The 13,569-nt window shown below is 36.4% G+C and overlaps 1 long non-coding RNA gene across 1 annotated transcript; it reads left to right on the top strand.

Moving 5' to 3' along the window:
• The first annotated feature begins 5,018 nt into the window (after positions 1 to 5,018).
• Positions 5,019 to 7,524, top strand: LOC127515972 (uncharacterized). Its single transcript, XR_007930901.1, has 3 exons — positions 5,019 to 5,419; positions 6,292 to 6,363; positions 6,567 to 7,524. It is a non-coding gene; the product is annotated as an uncharacterized LOC127515972 (long non-coding RNA).
• Positions 7,525 to 13,569: the final 6,045 nt, after the last annotated feature.

Below are 13,569 nucleotides of genomic sequence, written 5' to 3'. Positions count from 1 at the left end.
AATCTCACAGCCCGTCTCGCACCAACAACCATGCCACATTCAAAGTCACTTAAATCACTTTTCTTTCCCATTCTGATTCTTAGTTTGAACTTCAGCAGATCATCTTGACCATGGCTGTGTCCAAAATCGCCCCCTATACCCTTAAATAGGGTACTATTTAAGGGGACAGCCATTTGTAGTGGTGTCCGAAACCATAGTGGAAGTTATTGAGTGCACTCGTTCAATCCCACAATAATGTGTGCCAGTTTGTTCCCCTGATTGTATGTACTATTCACCTGTTGCCCATTAATTAATTAGCTCTGTGTATTTAAGTCCTGTCTTCCTACAATTTATTGTTTGGTGTACAATGTTAAGGTGTGTTTTGTCTGTTCCCTCTGTGATATATTTTGATTAAAGCTTATTTTGTTTAAATCTTCATCTGCTTCCTGGTAGCACCTGTGACAATAAGATGCAGTTTGCAGCTGAATCATCCATCTTCCAAACTGCATATGGCTCCAGTGTAATATCATTCAGGTATAAATACCTTTTTCACTGATTATTATATTATTTAATTAAGGTACTTTCCATGACATACTTCAATATAAATCTTTTCATTTTACTACAGGAGCTGCCAGTTTGCTAAGTTTAAAAATAATTATTCAACAGCAAGGAAAAACTATGCAAAAGTGGCAGCCCTTCCGGTGCACTTAGTGTCTGAATTTGCTCACTCATTTTCATTCACTCCCTCAAGTGAACTATATTACTGGACTAATGTAGGGAATAGTGAATGAAAGTATAGGGGCAATTTTGGACACAGCCCATGTCTACATGCCTAAATGCATTAAGTTGCTGCCATGTGATTGGCTGAATAGATAATTGTCTTAATGAGCAGTTGAACAGGTGTACCTAATAAAGTGGCTGGTGAGTGTATATTCACTCTGATTAATGTCTAATATACAGTATTTATATAGTTTTCACCCCTTACACAAAACAGTGTTATTTAAAGGAATATATATAAAAAATATGACTCCTTTAAATAAATATATTATTTAAAGGAGTCATCATATATTTTTATTACTTTTCCCCTGGGAGAATTTTTTTTTTTTTTTTTTTTTTTTTTTTTTCTGTGCCAAAAATGGTCATTTTTCATCTTCTCTTTATCCTTTAGAAATAAACAGTCTGCTGCTAAGCAAAGTTGTTGTGGTTGTGAAAGTTCAGAATGAGTTTTTGGTGCTCAGTTACAATAAAAGTTCTTTTTGACCAGGGAAAGCTTTAATTTTTGAGGAAAAAAAAAAAAAAAGATTAAGCTATTTTCTCTCAAAAGATCAAAGAATAATAGATTCTGTATGATCTGACCCATTCAATAATCATGATCAATAAACAAGATAATTTGACACAGCAGAAGTGTTGTCAACGCATATTCCCCACACATTCACTTGCTCTCTCCGTTTCTTCCTCTTTTCCAACTGTTTTCACTCCAGTGAAATAAAGCTTATGTATAAATCAACATTCTTTTTATTTGTACATTTAAGTTGTGTATTTCTGATTTCCTTAACAAATCTTGTCTTCATTCATCAATCAGGTATATGGTCTTTGAAAAGCCATGTAATGAACATACAATTACTTTGTTTGAGCATCCAGCCAACTATGGTAGTTTATTGATATGAGTTAATATTTGTTCAAGCTTGACAATTTTGCCTTTGTTTATTTTCTAATATACATTTCTAATTACAGATAAGTACAAAGATTAAATTGTAAAAAGGATTCTTATAAGAGAGCATATATCTGAAACTGCTGAGGCTGTGAAGGGTTTCGATCATATTACCCACCAGGTACATTGTTCTCAGCATACTGTCATTCTTAAAAGGAAAATAAATCATTAATCATCATTTGCCTGCCTTTTTTGTTTTTCAGATCAGCTGCTATAAAAGACAAACTGAAATCCGAGTGCAGAGACAAGTGAAGAAGAGTATGTTTTAATGTTGAATCACCTCTGTTATAGAGATTTTTGAATCGGGTCTAATAAAGGGTGATTCGGTCAATCTTGGAAATTGTATTGGAAATGTACATGAAGGACATTAAAACGATGCTTCAAATATACTCTGACTGTAATTCAAGAAGTATTAAAAGTACATTTTAAATGTATTTAAAGAAATACACTTAAATTGTACTAAATGTGCTTAAAGTGGTTCGATTTTAACACAATTTCAATATATTTAATATATTGCAAATAGCTTAAAATTGAACTTAAGTACATCTTGAAATTCTCTTTTTATACTTGAAGTTGTTTCAAAATAATACATTTAATATGTACTTTAGTATAGTATAATTTTACTATATTAAATGTGTCTAAAAAAGCACAATTTAAATATATTTCCTTTTCACCTGGGTCTCCCTCTTGTGCATTAATGTCATTTTAGCAGACATATCTAAGTGACTTGCTCAAGGGCACAATGTTGATAGTTCATGGCTTGCTCCTTACAGGGCTTTCAGTTACTAACACTTAATTATATACATCATTCACAAAAATAGACCATAAATACTGTAGTGGAATTTATTCATTGTTATTTCTTATTGGTTATCTACTATCATGTGGGCACAGGTGAACGCTTCAGTTTTCTTCACTATCTCCTGTGGACTGATTGTTCAGAATTGAGGGAGGGGGTGAGCAGCAGGATGGCCAACGTTCTGTTTACCATATTGTATCGATTTAACTGTGTTTATATATTGCATGTTACGCATATAACCACGGTTCCCTGAGAAGGGAAACAAGATGCTGCGTCCCTTAGAGGGTGCTATGAGGAACGCGACCGTGAGTATGAAAGGGCACCTGTGAAATATGTCATACACTTCTTGTCTGAAGGAGATGGAGCAGGAATACCTGAAGCATGGTGCAGCGTCTCGTTCCCCTTCTTAGGGAACCATGGTTACATGGATAACCTGAGATGTTCCCTTTCGAAAGGGAACTTGCGCTGCATCCAATAGAGGGTGCTATGGGGAATGAAATATCCACACCGCCATGTTGAAGGAATGAGTGCATTAATGGCTGAAGTAAGTCAAAGGCTTAAAGGAGTCCCCATCCTAAGGTGCACACCAGCATCACGATTAATTCCCTGCGGCCAGAGCCCAAGCTACAAGACCCTTTAAAGGCGAGCTCAAGAGCTTGATATTCCTAAGAACACCTTTAAGGGAATATCGTCAAATGGCCTCAGGGTCTCTCAGACCCCAAACATGAGGGTCAGACACTTTCACATAGTCATGTTCACACAGACCCACAGTTTCTTCTACGCTTTATCTCCAGCTATAAATCAATTCATACTATAATAACAGATACAGTCGGCAGTCTAATTTGCTTTTTACAGGTAACGTACAAGAGCTGTTTCTCTCAGTTATGGTGTTGATGAGCGCTTTTAAAATAGTGCAGTGTTCTTATGTTGTGAAACAACACTACAGCCCATGTCATCTGCCAGTGTCATTTCACACATCACTGAGTGAGAATCAGTTTCATTCCTGGGCACAATTACTACACATTTCTCTCTTTCCTCTCTCCTCTTGCAGTGAGATCAGTTCTTTCTCTTGTTAGCGCCGCGCCGCTGCACAGACCTACACAGACAAGTCAACAGAACATTCTTATGGCATGACAGGTCAGACTCAGCCTGCCAGGGTTTGATTTCTTTTCCTCTCCATGTATTTGTCCTCTAATCTGAAAAGCTGCAGTGAAAATTTTCACTGTGTTATTACTTTCGTCTTTTTCTTCCCCAGGCAAAACAGCACCAATGACCCCTGTGAACTTCATGAAGAATTTCTTTGGTTTACACAGTGAGAGAAAGTAGGCTAGCTAAACAAGAGAACAGCTAAAGGGATGAGAGCTCTCCAAATGCTAACACTACTACACACATAAAGAACGATAGCCTAGAGCTACGAGAGAGGAAGAGACTGAGTGAGAAAGAGGACTGACAGTTACAGCTTTGTCTACAGACAGTAGTAAAGATGTGGAGTGTCAGGAGTTGCCATGCCTCAACAGCTAAAGAGGTTAATATGAGAAACAGGAAAAGATGCAGAAGAAGACGAAGAGAAATAGAGAGCAAAAGATCAGTGCAGGCCTGTAATATCCATGTCTAAATGCTCTTTTTCAGGGTAAACATAAGAAAGCGAAAACAGATCTGCGTGATGAATCAAACAGATCGCAGTATGAGCGTAGGTGTGTGACTGTATTTATGTGTTTTGAGCTCTGCAATGTTGCAGTACTTGTCTTTACAACAGCCTAAATTTATTGTCCATTGTGTCACAAGCGGCATATTTCTCTCTATTCCAACAGACAGCTTTACAAATAGATGAAGTACAATAACATGACAGTCTTTGTTCCTGAAATACTTTGCTATAGCAGACCACGTGAGTTAAAAAACCAACAAACCATAACTTTTCCTGACGTCTCGCTCCCCCTGGTGACCATTGATGGATTCTTCCTGACAAAGCATTCATTATCGCGCGCAGCAGAATGTACCTTTTCTCTTTCCCCAGACCACTGCCCCCTCCCCCCGTCCCCCCCTTTACACCCAGTTTATCTAAACTTAGATGATTTTCAGTAGAAAATGCAATGGATTCCTTGGATCTCCCAATTTTTTCCACAAACTGGGATGTCCAAAGATCAGTGAATGGAATCCTCACCCAAACCCGTTTACATGATTCACCAAAGCAGGGGTTTTTAAACTGGGGTTCTGGGACCTACAGGGAGCAGTAAGGGGGTACATGGGAAAAAAATGGAGGAAAAAATACTTTGCAAAATGTATTTTTAGAACAAGTTAACAAGTTATCAACTATAGCACATCAGTTTTAAAACATTTATAACATTTGTCATGGTTACTGCTTAAATTGCTTTTTAAAGATCAAAGTCACAGAATGATCATAAATATTTTATTATATTGAATGAATGAATGAATTCATTCATTTCAACTTAAAGTAAATCAACTTAAAGTAAATATTTTCCAGATAATATTTTAATAATTTGCTTTGGTTCCCTGAGAGGGAATGAGACGCTGTGTCATGATGTTGTGACGCTATGGGAACGCCCCTGCATGAGCCAGGGTCTGAAGCACAAGTGGGAAATGCCAGCATGTGTCAGCACGTCAACAAGATCATAAACAGAAGCCAGAAACACAGGCCACCAGATTCTAATTGTCCAAAGGAAGATGTTTTCAGGCATTGCATAAAGTATGGCAAGGCAACACATCATTGCGTTCCCTCTCAGGGAACCAGGTTACATAAGTAACTTGAGGCGTTCCCTTTCAAGTGGAATGGCATCAACAATCCAATGAGATAACCTCTGCTTGGAGACTGGAGAACCTCTACCATGACCCCCAAGCAGACCAGTTTGATCGGATTTACGCCACAAGCCCGAGTGGTCAACATAAATCCTCAGTGACCTGACTGGACACAAAAGGTAAAGATTTTCTTGTTCCAGGGATTTGAATGGTGGAGAGAAAGCTAAGAGAACAACCAGATGGACGGTCAAAAATGGAACCTTTGGAACATATTCTGGCCTTGGGTGCAAAATTACCTTAATCAGCCCAGGGGCTAAGTCTAAGCAGGATGGGGCAACTGATAAGGCATGCAAATATTATACCCTTTTTAGCGATGTTAATGCTAATAACACTGGTCTATAGTCAAAATGCTTCTGAAATAAATTGGCTCTAGTTTTCAAGATATGGTAATTGGTCAGTATATATGACCCTTGACTTGGGAATGGCGGAGGATAAGGGAGTAATAAAGGGAAGAGATCTCAATTTAAACCAGAAATGACCAAAATATGCTTAACTTGAACAAGAAAATGATTATTAGAATATGAAATAAATTTCATAGAAAGCATTAAATTTAACTTTCTCGTTGTTTCTCGTTGTCACATTGTTACAAAACTAATTTTGTTTTAAAACAAATTATGTTTGTTTATTGAGAAATATTGCTTCAATTAATGTTTTGCAAGACATAACCTTATAAATACAAGCGAAAAAATATATATTTTTTTAGAATTAGAAGGTTCTATCTGCATTTGATCTGTTCCAAAAATCCCCATTTACAAATTTGAGAGGATTTTTATGTTGTACATTTAGAATACATTTAGGGTCTCTGTCATTTTCATGTATGAAAGAGACTTGTTCCCCATATCATTTTTGCTATATGGAATACATTAACTTTGAAGTTCAATATCTCAATATATTTTAAATATATTTAAAAACCGCTCAGAATGCAAATAATTACAAGATGGTGATTTGTTCAGACTGTGAATGAAATAACTGAATTTCTGCTACCCAACAGGTGCAACATTGCTGCAGGCGCAAAAACCCATTTATTTCTGCATTAGAGGCCTCCTACAACAATATGTAAAAGGTGAACTCTTTTTTACGTTTTTTTTTTTTTTTTTTCTTCTTTACAGTCTTCTAGGGTTAAATAAACTCCTGACACAGAGAGACACAAACTTCCCATACACAAGCAAACAAATGGCTTCCTGAAGACAAAGAAGCTGGTGGCACGTATTTCTGGCATCTATTTATGGTCTTGGTGATGATTGACATTTCCCACATGTGTTTCAGACAGGCTCACGCAGATGTGTTCCCATAGTGCAGGGGCGGACTGGGGCAAAAAAGTGGCCCTGGACTTTCTGGCACAAAGCAGCCCGTCACACCCGTCCGCAACACACCTCACCATAAAACCCAGCAGCTCATTATGCATATGAGACATTTTTTACACCACTTACTAACATAAAAATATAAATGCTATTTATACAGAAATATTTTTTTAATTATTGAAATGCTTATTATTAACATTAATGAATGACTGGCATGCTTCTTTTATGTTAGAATTTGTCTTTCCTGGTGCACATGGCAAATAGTAAATAATTTTGAAAAAAATTCAAATCTCTTTTCCATACAGGAAAGTTTAATATCACTATAATTAATACCTACCAATAAATCAGTCCATATATAACAATGTTCTGGTATGGTCTATAAGACTTAGAATGTAGAGCAGAATGTGGACTGTTTTATGGTGCCTTTCTAGTGGTTATAGTATTAGTCCTTTCAGGAGATTGACAACTTTCATTTTATGGAATAGAGGTCCAATTGTGGAAAAGAGTGTAAAAATTCTTGTTTATGAAAAATACAGCATATTATAATGATTTCTGAAGGGTCACCTGACTGAGGACTGGAGCAATGATGTTGAAAATTCAGCTTTGATCACAGGAATAAATTACATTTTACAATAAAAAAAAAAAAAAAAACATTCACTCTTGTCTGATATGCTGAAAACTGCTACGTTAATGTTTCTTTGTGCATTGTGTGACGAATAATGTAAATGGTATTAAAATATGAAAAATTCTAAAAGGTCAGAAGTTATTTGCATCCCTGGAAATGATTGTCCATCATTTAACAGTTTTTTTTATCGTAAACAGTCTGCAAATATTGCTGTATATTATTGTCTCGTCATGTTCAGCTGCTTATCTTACCTCGGCTCACACTCTTCAAGCATTAAAAAGTGCCGCGCTGCTCGGTTTCTGTGGACAGTAAACCCTGTCTCCTTCGATTTGATTGGATATTCAATGTGATCTCATGAGAAAACGTATGTATTTTTACGTAAATCGTGGTTCTACCACACGTACATTTACTTACGTTTTCATACACACAAAAATGTACAACATTGACGTATTTATAGCACTAAAACGTAAAAATACTTGCGTATTAACAGCAAAAAAACGTAAATAATGTAACGTAAAGTGTGAATGTATATGAATTCTCATGTATTAATATTAAAATCGTGGCTTTAATGATTTAACGATGTGTTTAGTCGAATTTATTGAAAGCAGTTTACTCATCTACTTAATATGAAATAACATTTCTGTTCGTGACTTGTGCTGCTCATTTAGGAGGATTACATAATGTTAAACAAGACTACAATTTGAAACTTTATGAATAAAATGTCTGTAATTGTTTAACCATTTTGTAATATTTAGTTTGTCTGCTGTGAGACACAGAAGGCGTTTTCGCCTATGCAGCGACTGACAATACAACCATACACCAAAGCACAACATAAATTCACAAATCACATCCATTTTATTTGTTCGCTGTACTCCAAATCTTTAGAATCCATATGTTTGTAAGGAACAGATCCAAATTCAGCCCTTTATCCATCGATCTTCATCTTCATTCTCAGCAACAGCGACCGTGACAGTCAAAGCTCGCGCTCGTTATGATTCAAATTTGAAAGTAGCGCCACCCTCGAGAAGCGTTACGACATGGTTTACGGCACTGATATCGAACGCTCATTGGTTCTCACCTGCTTCGTCGCAGATTGCGACATGCCGTGTTTCAGTGGATTGACATTTGAAATGAGTGTGCGCCTTCACGGAGAGTAGCCGGATTTATCATATTTTCATGGATTAATAAGTTAAATTCTGCTCTGTACCCTATAAAAAACTATTACCACCAGAGAGGACTGTGACTGGAACTCATCATCATTTGAACTACTTTTGGTACCACTTTTGACATTTTTGCAAAAAAAAAATTATTGTGATTACGCTTGTTTGTCTGTCATTCTTTTATTTATAACAGTAGGTAGTTTAAAGAAATGGTTATGGGTAGGTTTAGGGGTAGGTGTAGGATTAGTGGTTCAAAATATCGTTTTAATGTTATATTTTTACTAAAATTGTCATTTTCCTACACATTTCTGTTCTTTATGTTTTATTCTTTTAACATTCTGTATAAAATGGTTAGGTTTAGGTTCGGGATGGGGATTAGGGATCTTACATTTATCTACAAAACGATAAAATGGAAATTATACATATATCTTTATGACATGAAAGATTTGTAAATATTTTACATATTTTTACGTTTTAGTGGCATAATTACGTCAATATTGTACGTTTTAGCACCTTTCTAAACGTACAAAAATGTACGTTTTGTGTCTTTGAAAGTTACGTGTTAATACCTACGTATTAACAATGAGACCAGGCTGGGATATTTCAAGCATTTTGACATTGATGAGCGCTTTTAGATAGACTGAGCATGCTAAACAGATTAGAGTTTTTGCCTCAAGTGGGGCACACGAGCAATTCGTCTGGGTTGATAGAAGGATATAGACTATGTAAATTTACTGTAATCCATTCTTCATATATTTACGTTGCAACGTGCCGGAGCACATTGCCCAGAGGCCCACCGGCAAAACTCCCGGTACTCCAGATGGCCATAGCGTCACAATGTCATGACGCAGTGTGGAGTTTCACTCAACAGGGAAGCCAATTATCTAATATAAGAAACAACATGTTGTCTTTATAATATCAAGCTTATTTTTTATGATAGTAAATAAGACTTAGTAAGTGTGAAGAGGCAATCTGCAGTAAGGCAATTTTTCATGCTCAACATATTTAAGTAAACAGCCTGCATTATGAGAAAGGCTTTAAGCTTCAAATTCATACATCAGAACATCCCTACTAAATTCCTCAGCCTCTGAAGTTTATTTCAGCAGACATTGTTACAGAAAAAGAGTTGATTGTGGTCTCTCTGGCATACCTTTTCAGAGCACACAGTCATTCTTCATGGCCAGATTGCTTCCATCTATCCCAACCAATTCTACTCTAGCTGACAGCTAGCATTAGCATTCTACCCTAGTTACCACAGCATGTAGCCATGCTTCAATCACAAAGCTCTCTGACATCTCTAATAATGGATATAATGGTTGATTTTCCCCCTTTAAATAGCTGATGAATAAGCATGTTAACCTATGGCCATATCAGGAACCTAAAAAGGAACATTGCAGGTCAATTATAAGGCTGAAGACAAAAAGCAAGACAGAGAGATAAATAGTGGTGAATATTACAGTAGATGGATGTTAGAGGAACGCATGCCAAATAAATTAGCACACTGACAACCGATTATCTGCTGTATTTTGTTTACTATATGGCTTTGACAGCATGATTTGTGTTCCCTACAGTTCACAATTTTATTGCCATATATAGAATGTAAAATATGTTCAGAAAGCACACTAACTTCAGCAATATATGTTACATGCTCATTTTTAGTCTGGATGATGGATGTTATTCATCTGCAATACATCTTTTCCATGTCAGAACGACATGAAACATCTCTATAATCACGTTTAAGCTTTACAAAGCACGCAAATCTTCTATTTTAAAATGTTTATCAGAAATGTATACTACAGTCCAAAAGTTAATTAATACTTTTATTCAAGAACACATTAAACTGATTAAAAATTGACTGTAAAAACATGTAAAATGTTACAAATTTGTCTATTGCAAATAAATGCTGTTCTTCTGAACGTTTTTATTCAAAGAACCCTGAAAAAATGTATCACAGACAGTTTACACAAAAATATTAAGCAGCACAACTTTTTTAGACACTGATGTTAAATTATATTTAAAATATATTAAATAGAAAAGTTATTTTAAGTAAATTTTAAATAAATTATAAATAATGTTTTTTTTTTTATTTAAATCATAATAATATTTCACCATATTACCAAATGCAGCCTTGGTGAGCATAAGAGATTTCTTTCAAAAACGTAAAAAATGAATAGTGTGCACAAATAAGATGTTTAAAATACAAGCCAATGTTCCAGACTTTCACAAACGTCTCGTTCCTCTCTCATCTAACATAGCTCATCTTCAGCAACGCCAAACTTTGTATTACAACAAACATATTTTCAAAAATAGGCCTACTGTATATAGCAACAAGACCGCAACACTTTAGAACAATCATATACAAATCCACCACAACTCTAATAGAAAAGCACAGGCTAAATGAACAATCATTGAATCACATATTTAAAAATAAATACAGACATTAAAAAACAAATAAATAAACATAACATACATAACTCAAACAAAAAACAGGCAGAAGTCAAACGTTAAGCTAATAATGATCTGAATTACAGAATTAAACATCACAAAAAGCCATCAAGGGTCATTACAAGTCCATCAAATTGCTCTGCATATCTAGATGGGAATAATTTCAGTCATAACAAAGTGAGTCGTAATGTAATAATTCACTGTGTAATTATTTTGGGCCAGTGAACAGAGCAGAAGAGATGCTCTCATTTAGCTGGGGTCCAGTGAGACTGCAATCAGTACAACATTACACAAATATAAACACATTATCTCTCATTACAGACCTCAGACATTCTGACTTCATCACACACAGACACACACACACACACACACACACACACAAACACACACACAAACACACACACACACGCACACAGGATTTAGTGCAGCTTGTTGCCATGGAGTCATCAGGGACGGAGACTGAATGGTGGAGAGAGAGCACAGACTGTAACAGACATAACAGGTGTGTTATTTGTTTGTGTTGCACTGCTGTATGTATTCTGTTATATCTGCTTGCATTATGCTCATGTGCTGTTGTCCTCGTTTCTCCTGAGCGGCAACACATGGTTCATGCTCTGTGAGTTTATCTGAGTAGACGGGGGTAATGTTGTCTCTGAGCCCGGGGGGCCACAGACTGACTTCTGTACACGTACAGACCCACTCGATCGACGAGAGTCTTGATGACAAGTGTCCTTCTGGTCAAGGGCACTAATCAGGTCACTGTGATCAAAACACTCCGGACAGGACCACCATATCGGAAGATCGCAAGCAGAGAGTGGATGTCTGCCTAGTGTTTGTCCAAGCCTCAAAACTACATCTGACATTAAGGCTCATCGAAAGATCCCCGGTGCCCCTGAGACACAACATCCAAATGATAAAAAATGACAGCTCATGATGTAGTGCAGTCATAAAACAACAATAACATTATTTGATTTTAATATAATAAAAAATAACATTTAAATCTAGTTTGAATGTTTAGTCTTGAGTTTTGACTTTTTAAAATTATAGTAAAAATGCAAATTTTCTAGTAGTTATAAATCATTAGCATCTGATTTATAACATCTTTCAGCACTGCATTGAGGAATGAGGGGACTGAGATGGTCATGATATGAGTACATTTTTATTTTAGACCTCAGGAAAGGCTCCTACACTTTCCCTAGAGCGCTCATAGAGCAAACCAGCTACGTTGTGTCCAACTACACAGGCTAATCTATTAATTACTGGCCCGTTTAGTCTCACATGATGGGGCTGATTAAAAAGAGCTGCTGGTTTGTCTTTTCAGCTCACAGACAGACTAAGCCAGCCTATGGGACCATGAATCTGATCAGAGTACTGACCTGGTTCATTTTTTTAAACAGATATTTCCTGTAAAAAATAATGACCGTTTCCACCTGGCCCACACCCAAGTACAACTAACCCCTGCCTGAAATTTGTCCAAATATTTTCCTGTATAGTATGCAAAAATTAGTACATCAAATTGGTTGTATGTCTGAATACCCTGTATTCATGAAAAAACTACATTACCATTTAAAAGTCTGGGTTCAGTAAGATTTTTATTTTATTTTATTTTTTTTTTCATCAAGGGCACATTAAATGGATCAAAACAGACAGTACATTTTATTATTTTATAAAAGATTTCTATTTCAAATAAATGCTGTTCTTTTTATTCAAAGAATTCTGAAAAAAATACAGTATCCAAATGGCACCCCAAACACTTGTGGTCTTCCTACGAGCCCTTTTGTCTCTTTCAGCTCCACTATGGCAGGCAAATGTACACAAAGCTGTCTATTTTGCTATCTGCTCCTGTACACCCGCCAACTGACATGACTTTTCGCTGAAGGGTCACGCAGCTGCAACACAAAATGAAAAAGTACACTGATGCTAAGTGGGGTGCTCGCACTCCTTGTTTCGAGGAGGGGGATAAAGTGAGGGTACAGAACCCCTTGCATGTTCCTAAGAGACAGAAAGTTTACCAATCCTCTCATGGTTGCCAAAAGACTTGAGGTGGGTACATACATTCTTAGTGAGGGAAAGACAAGGAATGCTTACCATCTCACTGCATTTCCATGCACACCAACAACTCCGGCTGACAACACTGCTCACTACACACACTCATACCACTAGACCTAAACATGATGTTCGGAAGCCTAGTTGGTTGAAGGACTATGTTACTTAATTCTGATGTTCTATTTTGTTCTTAAAAAAAGGGAGAAAATGTGGTCGTTGGTAGAATTGTGTTGGGACTACTATCTTGAAACAGGAAGTGTTGAACTGTTGAAATGTTGTGTTCTTATGTAATGTGTGTGAGAACAGAAGTAAAATGAGTAAACAAGATCGATGAAGTTCACTACTCCTGTCTCGTGTGTTTCATTGTTTTATAACTCCTGACAGATACCACAGGTATTAAAAAAATATTAATGGTATCAGCCTTTCTGCAGTAGGCCTACTGCTAGTAGCCTACTGGGTATATTCGGTACCCGCTGATAGACACTGCTTTCAAAAACACTCTTGTTTATGTTTGTTTAAGCAGTCTCTGAGTGTTCTATTTACAGCGCATTTTGAGAATCATTGAGCATTGTAGCCAATCATAATCATATCTGGTGTCCATGTGAATGCAATGGCATATCAGAGATGCTAGTTAGTAAGTTAGTCAGAATCCGCTAAACACTGATGGAAATGCACAAGGTTTTTTTTGTTTG

This window comes from Ctenopharyngodon idella, chromosome 7 (assembly GCF_019924925.1).
Source record: "Ctenopharyngodon idella isolate HZGC_01 chromosome 7, HZGC01, whole genome shotgun sequence".
Lineage (NCBI taxonomy): Eukaryota > Metazoa > Chordata > Actinopteri > Cypriniformes > Xenocyprididae > Ctenopharyngodon > Ctenopharyngodon idella.
Note: the sequence above shows the minus strand (reverse complement) of the source record. Positions and strands in the feature narration are given on the sequence as shown.